This window comes from Aulonocara sp. 'chitande type north' Nkhata Bay, linkage group LG6 (assembly GCF_057382095.1).
Source record: "Aulonocara sp. 'chitande type north' Nkhata Bay isolate Kocher_YH1m ecotype deep benthic linkage group LG6, A_spYH_male_GT1.1, whole genome shotgun sequence".
In the NCBI taxonomy this organism is placed as follows: domain Eukaryota; kingdom Metazoa; phylum Chordata; class Actinopteri; order Cichliformes; family Cichlidae; genus Aulonocara; species Aulonocara sp. 'chitande type north' Nkhata Bay.
The window spans coordinates 1,897,776-1,908,882 of NC_141349.1; the positions used below are offsets into that span (position 1 = coordinate 1,897,776).

General features: G+C 45.3%; 1 pseudogene; it reads right to left on the reverse strand.

The window, feature by feature from the left end:
- Positions 1 to 4,948: 4,948 nt before the first annotated feature.
- On the reverse strand, positions 4,949 to 7,284 carry LOC147326985 (uncharacterized; annotated as a pseudogene).
- Positions 7,285 to 11,107: the final 3,823 nt, after the last annotated feature.

Here is an 11,107-nt window from a genome sequence, read left to right on the forward strand (position 1 = left end):
TAAGATGCAGATGGACTGCTGAGTCTTGTCCTGTGGAGGTGGCTCTTCTGTGTTGTGCCATGCGCTTGTGAAGTGGTCCACTGTGAGCGACCATCTTTGAACAGAGGCGGGGTTTACGACACCAACTCTCTGCCATCTATAATCCAGTTTTGAGATCCTTCCCAGACGCCTTAACACCCACTCACATCCTGGGCCATCTGATCTCAGGAATTCGTATGAGGTGGGGCCAGGTTTCACAATGAACTCACCCGAAACTCTGGCTGATTGGGACTCACACCCAGTTTCACACCTTGGCTCAGGCGATTAGAGGATCATCAGGGGGTCCTTTTGTCCCTCTGTGGGGGGAAACTCCCACTAGGTTTATATCTGGGACTCTCCACCATTTGACCTTAGAACTGAAGAAGCTTCTCGGGTGAGAGGTGAAACATCTTCAAGCAACTTAAAGAAGTCCAGACGCTTTTCTTTGCAAGCTCCTTTGACTACGATGACCTGGATGACTGAGAACCTTCACAGACATAACTTCAACTCCAATTTTGAAAACACAACTTTCTTTTTTTTTTTTATAAAGCTCTGACTTGTATTATGAGTCTGTGGTCTGGGAGAGAGTCTGTAACTCTGTCTGCAAAATACAGTAAATAATGACCAATGCTGGGCAGTTAATTATATACTTACTTCTTATATAAACAATAAACAATATAAACAACGACAGTATTCAGGAAGAAAACAAACACTGCAGATATTTTATCATAACTCTGGTTTTACGTGGCCGATCAACACAATTTAAAAACTGGTATAAAGTCCACACTTTTCCCGTCAGTTGTTCCGTCTGTCCTGCTCACATCTCCAATGGTTGTACACGTTGTCATTAACGTGGCTTCACTCCACATCAGCCGCTTTGCTCGCTAAAACACCGGCACATCAGGACGCTGTCATAGCCTGTCAGCGACGTTGATTAGCTGCGTATATACGAATGTGAATCGCATCATTGGCTGGACTATGGGATAAGGTGGCATCGTTCTGATCCCATACAGGAGCAGCCAGTCACAGACTAACACTGCAAAACAGAATCGTTAAAGTATTCATTTTAATTTCAATTCAGGTTCAATTTTTTTTTGTGCGCAGAGACGTGCCAGCAGTGCGCAATTGCGCACGTGCACAGTTTAGAGGGAACATTGGTCATGACAGACTCTGAAGTTATCATGTAACCATACAGCTGTGTGTACTGTAGACCTTTTAAACCCCCAACATTACTGGCACCAAGCCTGACTCTGACATGTGTAATAGAAGTAGAGCCTCACTGCCTTTTCCTTTGTGCTGACCTCTTTTTCTAATTGCTATAAACGTGTCTTGTGTAACCTTTTCCTGTGGCACTGTTGTGTTTTAATATGTTGAAAAAGTTCACTTGTGTGAAGCGATCCTGACCCCCAGTTTCAGTGTTTTTCTTTGTTGGATCAGTCAGCTTTCCTGCTGCGTTGCTGAAAAAGGGGAGACTGTGACTGCTGAGTGCCACAGACCACGCCCCTGCCACACTGTGAAATGTACTTTTTTCCCCAGTGGGCAGCGTGGGCACCCAAATTCCTGAACGCAGTAACTTGACAACAAGGCACCATAGAATTGTTAAAATGATGTAACGGAGCGGAAAGGCTGATTTTATTTCCAAGATGTTTTGTGTTTTTAAAAGGAAGGAAACCTTCCTAAAAACGGGCAGAGCAGTAGAGCCGCCAAGGGAAGCACACAATGTAAACTGTAAGATTAAAAATATAATTTATTATATTTAAATAGTTAAAAATGTAAAATGAATTAAAATAACCTTGGCCAAGGGATAACACAATAAAAATCAATAAAACACAACATTAAAAGTCCAGTGGGATCCACCACGGCATAAAAGTCACAAAAAAACTAAGAAATCCAGCGTAGTAGTAAAAGAGGGAAACCCAGCGGAGTCCTCACCTTCCTCCCCGCATTCCACGTCCCGGTGCACTGAAGGAAGGGAGGGAGCGGCAGTCACTATTCCTTTCGACAGTTTTACTTTAATAAAAGGGATAAGTCAAAGACTCCGCCCGCCGCTTCTTTAAAACTGCAATCGGCACCAGCTGTCTCACTGCTTCTGCTCTCCCGCAGTGCACAAGCTGGCTCTTGTCGTTATTGCCGTCTGACTGCCCGCTGCGCGTCCCTAGTCGCTGGTGGTGGCGCGTCCCCAGTCGCTGGTCACCTCCTGTCAAACGCCAACTCCAACCCTCTTATGTGTCATTGAGCTCTCTGTAAATTACCTTGCCTTTCCTCTCAGGTGTGTCCAATTAGTAAAAACGGGGGAAAGGGCGGAGTCTCTCCAGGACAATTTGACGGTAACTAAAACATGCAACCTAAATAAAACACTGCACAAAATATAACCAATACATGCAATATAAAAAATAAATAAGTACACTTCACATTAAAATACAGCACAGCAAAACAACATCCGTCCTTCCCTGGATGACATCCCCCCACACTGAAATATTAGCAGTCCCTGCTAATGCTCTATCTCTCTATAACGCTCTGGTGGAATCCCACGCGTGGTCCTAATGGACCGTCTAAGGGACATACCTGAATCACTCTGGTGAGGTGACACACAGTCAGTAAGGGGTAAAAACCCATAAAACACTGGCGCTGGGAAATCCGAAGGGCCTGTGGTCGGCTCCTCCGTAGGAGGGGTAAAGTCTGTTTGAGGAGCAAGGCACACTTTTAAGGCATTCCTATGTAAAGTTTGTATATTACCCCCCTTTTCTGGTTTGACCTTATACACTAAGCCCGTATCTCCCACCTGTTCCAACACCACATACGGCTCAGGAGACCACCAGGAGCACAGTTTTCCTTTGCCCTGTCTGTTTCGATCACGTACCCAGACTCTCTCCCCGGGCAACAATGGAAGGGTACAGCCCCTTTTCTCATACTGGCTTTTGTGTTGGGAGGCTGCACTACACATCTTCTGCCCAGCCAATCGATAAGCTAGGGAGAGCTTCTGATGATGGGAACACACCCACTCACTCAAACCCTGCCTCGCCTGTTGGGGGCCCACACCTAACACCACATCCACAGGCAGACGTAAATGCCGACCAAACATCAAGTAGGCAGGTGCGTAACCGGTGGAGCTATGGATAGTATTGTTATAAGCATGAACAAGTTCCGGCAGATTTCCTACCCACTGGCTCTGCCTAACTGATTCTAGTGAGCGAAGCATGTTCAATAGGGTCTGATTGAAACGTTCTACACTACCATTCCCCGCAGGGTGGTAAGGTGTCGTGCGGCTTTTAGTTATACCATAGGTATCACAGAGTTGTTTCATTAATGCAGATTCGAAATTAGACCCACGGTCGGAGTGGAGTCGGCCTGGGCAACCAAACGGCTGTATCACATACTTCCATAAAGCCTTTACTGTAGTCTCTGCTGTTTGGTTTATTGTAGGGATAGCCCAAGCGAACCGCGTAAACAGATCAGTCACCACAAGTATGTTTTGATAAGTGTCAGTTGGTCGGCCTAAGGACAGAAAATCCATGCCTACAACCTCCAAAGGGTATGAGACTGAAATAGGGTGCAGTGGAGCCCTAGGTTCTACTCTCTCCTTTTGTAGACTACAGGGGACACAACCCAGATGAAACTGACGTACCTGCGCTTCCATGTTAACCCAATAGAACCGCTGCCGTATCCGAGAGAGGGTTCGATCTACCCCCGCATGGGCAGCAGCCTCATGGACCTTCCGCCACACCTCATGGCACCTGGAACTAGGACACACAACTTGATAACGAGTCTCCTGGGTATATTCGTCCAACACCCTACGGCACAGTACTCCGTCTTTAAGAAAAAGTATTTTTTGCTGCTGCAGGAGTCGCCGCACACCATGTGACAATGCCTGACACTCTGACTTTGTGGGTGCGACCTGGCCTTCCAGAAGTTGTTTTACCACTTGAATATCCGGATCGTGAACTTGTGCTTCTGCCCAGTCCCTCCCCTCTACCTCACAGGTCAATTCAATGGCTGCTGAAGTGACTCCACGCTCCGATCCAGCCCCCTCCAGGTGCTCTGCTGGGACAGTGGGGAATCGAGAAAGGGCATCAGCATTAATATTGCTCTTACCCGAACGATACTTGATCTCGTAGTCAAAAGAGGCCAGCTGGGCAACCCAACGTTGTTCCACTGCGCCCAAGCGAGCAGTCTGTAAATGGGCCACAGGGTTATTATCAGTATACACAACGAATCGTGCACCAGTCAGATAGTCTTTAAACTTTTCGGTAACTGCCCACTTAAGGGCTAACAGCTCCAACTTGAAAGAACTATAGTTTGCGTCATTCCGTTCCGTGTGGTGTAAGCTTCTGCTGGCGTACGCTATTACCCTTTCTTGGCCCTCTTGAACCTGCGCCAGAATGGCTCCCAGCCCGCGGCCACTGGCATCTGTATACACAATAAAAGGAAGAGAGTAATCTGCGTATGCCAAAACAGGTGCCTGCGTTAAAGTTGCTTTGAGGGCCTCAAATGCCGTTTGACATTCTGGGGACCACTGTACTTTACGACGGTCTGTTCTCTTGTTCACAGGGACCCCTGTCAATAATGCATTTAAAGGGCGTGCGATTTTAGCAAAGCCGGACACAAAACGTCTGTAGTAACCAGCCAGGCCCAAAAAGGATCTGACCTGTCTGATGGTATCAGGGACCGGCCAATCCATCACCGCAGAAATCTTATCAGGGTCTGGTCTTACACCATACTTATCCACTACATGCCCCAGAAATTTCACCTCTTGTTGCAGGAACTCGCACTTGTTCGGCTGTAACTTCAACCCATGACGCCACAGCCTCTGAAACACTTCATCTAGATGCTGTAAATGAGACGAAAAGTCAGGTGAATAAATGATAATGTCGTCTAAGTACACCAATAAAGACTCGGCAATCTGTCCACTCAAACAGTGCTGCATCAGGCGTTGAAATGTAGCGGGTGCATTGCACAGACCAAACGGCATCCGCTCGAACTCAAACAACCCAACTGGGGTCGTAAAAGCAGTCTTTTCTCTGTCCGTCGGGTCCATTTGGACCTGCCAGTATCCACTGGCTAAGTCCAGGGTGGAAAACCACTTCGCTCGAGTAAGGCTTGTCAATGTCTCTTCTATTCGTGGCAAGGGGAAAGCATCTTTATGAGTCACCGCATTCAATTTTCTGTAGTCCACACAGAACCTCCAGGCGCCATCCTTTTTTCTCACCAAAACAATGGGTGCAGCCCACGGGCTACAGCTTTCCCGGATAACTCCCTTTGCCATCATATCTGCCAAGAGACTCCTCATTTCCTTATACATTGCGGGGGGCAAAGGACGATACCTCTCTCTAATGGGAGCTGCATCACCTGTGGGGATACAATGATGCACCAGGTCAGTCCTCCCGAAATCTTCGTCATCTTTAGAGAACACCTTCTCCCATTTAAGCAATAAAGCACGTAGCTCGCCCTGTTGCAGTTCAGACAGGTCAGGTCTTTCAATCAGTTTATTCATCTCCTCAGGTAATCTCTCCTCCTCCGTGGGGGCGCCACTATCGACCAGAGCCACCTCCACCACGCCGTCCGTCCCAAGGGACAGGCTCAGGTCCTGTGAGCCATGTACGTCAGCTTCATCCACGCAGGATAGCTTTCCCAGTTTCTGGTAGCGACCTATAAAAAGAGGATAGGGGTGTGGGTTACAAATCCTCACTGGCACTCTCCCGGCCCTTACCATGACAAGGGTTCTCGCCACCCCCACATCGGGGGTTTCAGGCAGTGCCTCCACCAGGGCACAATAATCTGTTCCTTGCGGACCCGTCTGAGTCCGGCCCCACACCATTATTTCACTCCTCGGGGGAACTTTAATTTTGCGTCGGCCAGCTAGCCGTACATACCCCACCATTCCGTCCTCCACTGTACTTGCTTCTATCCGTCTGCATGTTGCGAAGGCAGTCCTCCAGGCCTGTTGATTCGTTAACTGCTGTGGGGCAGGAGTAGTCTTTTCCTGCCACTTAAATACATTCCAACAGGCAGTCACAACATTCATACCAATAATCAGTGGGTGCGTGCAATGGTCATCTTTTACCACCACAACCCCGCGTCCAGGAACCTTAACACCTTCTATTTCCATGTCCAGGACAGCATAGGTGGTATAGGGAATTTCCAGACCATTGGCGGCTCTCAGCCTAAAGGCGGTTGGAGTTTTCTCAAGCCTAGCCTGGGAAAAATACTCATTAAACAGACTCTCCTGTATCAAAGTCACTTGTGACCCGGTATCCAACAAGCCTTGAAGCTCCACCCCTTCTATCACTATCTTCACTGTTGGACACTGCCCAATAAATGTTTCTGTGGCCCTTAATTCCTTAGGTGAACCAAAAACCCCCGCCCCTCGGACCTCAGCAGCAGGGTCATCTAGTTTAAACTTGGCTGGGAAGACATGGAGGTCTGGCAAAACCTAGCTATATGTCCTGCTTGTTTACACCTCCGACAGATAGGCCGACCTTGTGCATCCCAGCTAGCATTTGATTGTCGCGGTCTTCTCCTAAACTGAGGTGCAGGCGGAAGAGTAGCTACAGCTGGCTGAGTGGAGCCTCTAATTTCCCTTACTAGCTCTTGTGCCAATCCTTTAATTTGTGCCTTAACATCCTCCAGTATCTCCTGTTTTAACACCTGCCTCCAATCTTCTTTCTGTTCAACCTTAAAAGGAGCATGAGACTTATTTACAGACAGGCAGGTTACCTCAGACTGGGGCTGTACATGTTCTGAGTCTAGGAGCAGTGCCTCCTGGCGTATGGCAGCAAAATCTTGGTCTGGATTACGCCGCACATAGACCTTCAGTGCCTGACTTACAGGGCCCTCCCGCAATCCTAGCAACAATTGATCTCGCAGGGCTGCATCAGAGGGGACATTATCTGGATCATGCTTTCGCAACCTACAGTATAATTCTCTTAACCGCAAAATAAATGAAGATACAGTTTCACTTGAGTTCTGAGTGCAACTAAAAAACTGTGACCTAAGAACTGGGGTGGGGACACTATCACCATATAAAGAGTCTAAAAAAGAAAAGATTTTTTGTACTTGGTCTCTTTCACTGGTTTCAAGAACACTGACCTGACGTTTAGCCTCACCTGCTAGCGCTCCCAACACAATAGCAACTTTCCTCACTTCAGGCAAGTCCTGAGATCCCAGCAGCCCCCGCATCTGCTCCTTCCACTCCTGATATTGCACATCCTGATCAGGCCCTTTAAACTTTGGCAGCCACGGGGCTCCGGGATATACAGGCATCATCATATTTGCTATTCCCCTGGCTAACCCAACTGCTCTTGGCTCCGTATCCTATGTCGACAACGCCAATTATGTAACGGAGCGGAAAGGCTGATTTTATTTCCAAGATGTTTTGTGTTTTTAAAAGGAAGGAAACCTTCCTAAAAACGGGCAGAGCAGTAGAGCCGCCAAGGGAAGCACACAATGTAAACTGTAAGATTAAAAATATAATTTATTATATTTAAATAGTTAAAAATGTAAAATGAATTAAAATAACCTTGGCCAAGGGATAACACAATAAAAATCAATAAAACACAACATTAAAAGTCCAGTGGGATCCACCACGGCATAAAAGTCACAAAAAAACTAAGAAATCCAGCGTAGTAGTAAAAGAGGGAAACCCAGCGGAGTCCTCACCTTCCTCCCCGCATTCCACGTCCCGGTGCACTGAAGGAAGGGAGGGAGCGGCAGTCACTATTCCTTTCGACAGTTTTACTTTAATAAAAGGGATAAGTCAAAGACTCCGCCCGCCGCTTCTTTAAAACTGCAATCGGCACCAGCTGTCTCACTGCTTCTGCTCTCCCGCAGTGCACAAGCTGGCTCTTGTCGTTATTGCCGTCTGACTGCCCGCTGCGCGTCCCTAGTCGCTGGTGGTGGCGCGTCCCCAGTCGCTGGTCACCTCCTGTCAAACGCCAACTCCAACCCTCTTATGTGTCATTGAGCTCTCTGTAAATTACCTTGCCTTTCCTCTCAGGTGTGTCCAATTAGTAAAAACGGGGGAAAGGGCGGAGTCTCTCCAGGACAATTTGACGGTAACTAAAACATGCAACCTAAATAAAACCCTGCACAAAATATAACCAATACATACAATATAAAAAATAAATAAGTACACTTCACATTAAAATACAGCACAGCAAAACAACATCCGTCCTTCCCTGGATGACAATGACACCACAGCTGCATCTACTAAACATACTGAACAAGTTTGAATCTCAAGTTTGACGTTTTCTTCTCTGAACTCAAACGATCACAGAAAGAAATGAACAGTCTCTTCATTTTCATGGTAGTTTTATTTTAATGAAGAGTATCAACCAAAAATCCTTACATAAATGTTATAAATTGATTTGCATGTCATTGAGTGAAATAGTTTGATCCTTTGTAACCAAAGCACTAAGGTCCTAAATGAATGTTGTGCATACCGGCGGTCAAATGGGTGAATGATGCTTGTAGTGCTCAGCACGTGCTGTATAAAAAAGGCCATTTACCGTTTCATGGATTTCTCTGCTGAAGAAGCCATGTTTTTTAACGTTTCCAGTGAACAGTAATGATTCAGAGGTTTTTAGTTCAGATGAAACCAAACAACCCCACAGACACGGAGGTGGAAAATTTATTCTTTGGGCTGGTTTTCTGCTAAAGCAACTTCACCTGGACATTAAACCATCACATCTTGGGCAGGAGCCTCCTTCCATCAGCCTGAACACAGTTTGTGTTTGTGGGTGGATACTGTGACACAAAACATACCACCAAGGCCACAATCAAGTGGTTACAGAAGAAGCACATTGATGTCTTCAGGCCTCAGTATTCATACAGAACATTTGTGGCGTGAACTGGAGCTTCTAGTTTCCAGGTGGCAGCCAAGAAACCTGAAAGATTAAGAGAGTTTCTTTAAAGAGGAGAGCGATCTGTGCAAACCTGGGGACCAGCTACAGATGTCTAACTGCTGCTGTGTCAACAAGGTTTCTCCAGATATGCACTACGACATAATTTGCTCAAATACTTAATTCACGCAGTGACAAGCACGTCTATTTATAACTTTGATGTGATCTGTTTGTTTTGTTTGGGTGATATTCTGTCTCTCCATTTAATCATACTGTAAACTGAAATGCTGTGTTGAATGCTGGAGCAATGATTTATTAATGTAGGCTAACACTTGCTATTCCAGCTCAGTAATAATATGCTAATAATTGTGTAATACAGCATAATAATGTGTAATAATTGATTACACAGCGGTGAAGAGTAGACTTTATCAAAGTAGATGTCTTTCTGAAAGCACTGTAACTAAGTTTAAGAATATAATCCACCCACTGTTATCATCTCCAATGCCCTGTACCAACACAGAGCAAAGCAGCTATCTGAACGCTACCCCAACAGAGGTCGATTATCTTGTTAATAATTTCACCTCCTCACTACGTACGACTCTGGATACTGTAGCTCCTGTGAAAACTAAGGCCTCAAATCAGAAGTACCTGACTCCGTGGTATAATTCTGAAACACGTACCCTAAAGCAGATGACTCGTAATCTGGAGAGGAAATGGCGTGTCACAAATCTAGAGGATCATCATTTAGCCTGGAGAAATAGTTTGCTGCTTTATAAGAAAGCCCTCCGCAAAGCCAGAACATCTTACTATTCATCACTGATTGAAGAAAATAAGAACAACCCTAGGTTTCTCTTCAGCTCTGTAGCCAGGCTGACAAACAGTCAGAGCTCTGTTGAGCCAACCATCCCTTTAACGTTAACTAGTAATGACTTCATGAACTTCTTCACAAATAAAATTTTTATCATTAGAGAAAAAATTACCAATAATCATCCCACAGATGTAATATTATCTACAGCTACTCTTAGTACCATTGATGTTAAGTTAGACTCTTTTTCTCCAATTGATCTTTCTGAGTTAACTTCAATAATTACTTCCTCCAAACCATCAACGTGTCTTTTAGACCCCATTCCTACAAAACTGCTCAAAGAAGTCCTGCCATTAATTAATTCTTCGATCTTAAATATGATCAACCTATCTCTAATAATCGGCTATGTACCACAGGCCTTCAAGCTGGCTGTAGTTAAACCTTTACTCAAAAAGCCATCTCTAGACCCAGCAGTCTTAGCTAATTATAGGCCAATCTCCAACCTTCCTTTCATATCAAAAATCCTTGAAAGAGTAGTTGTCAAACACCTAACAGATCATCTGCAGAGGAATGGTTTATTTGAAGAGTTTCAGTCAGGTTTCAGAGCTCATCACAGCACAGAAACAGCTTTAGTGAAGGTTACAAATGATCTTCTTATGGCCTCTGACAGTGGACTCATCTCTGTGCTTGTCCTGCTAGACCTCAGTGCAGCGTTCGATACTGTTGATCATAATATCCTATTAGAGCGATTAGAACATGCTGTAGGTATTACAAGTACTGCGCTGCAGTGGTTTGTATCATATCTATCTAACAGACTCCAATTCGTGCATGTAAATGGAGAGTCCTCTTCACACACTGAGGTTAATTATGGAGTTCCACAGGGTTCAGTGCTAGGACCAATTCTGTTTACATTATACATGCTTCCCTTAGGCAGTATCATTAGAAGACATAGCATACATTTTCACTGCTATGCAGATGACACCCAGCTCTATCTGTCCATGAAGCCAGATAACACACACCAATTAGTTAAACTGCAGGAATGTCTTAAAGACATAAAGACCTGGATGGCCGCTAACTTTCTGCTTCTTAATTCAGATCAAACTGAGGTTATTGTACTCGGCCCTGAAAAGCTTAGAAATATGGTATCTAATCAGATTCTTACTCTGGATGGCATTACCTTGGCCTCCAGTAACGCTGTGAGGAACCTTGGAGTCATTTTTGACCAGGACATGTCCTTCAACGCACATATTAAACAAATATGTAAGACTGCTTTCTTCCATTTGCGCAACATCTCTAAAATTAGAAATATCCTGTCTCAGAGTGGTGCTGAAAAACTAGTTCATGCATTTATTACTTCCAGGCTGGACGACTGTAATTCATTATTATCAGGATGTCCAAAAAACTCACTGAAAAGCCTTCAGCTAATCCAAAATGCTGCAGCAAGAGT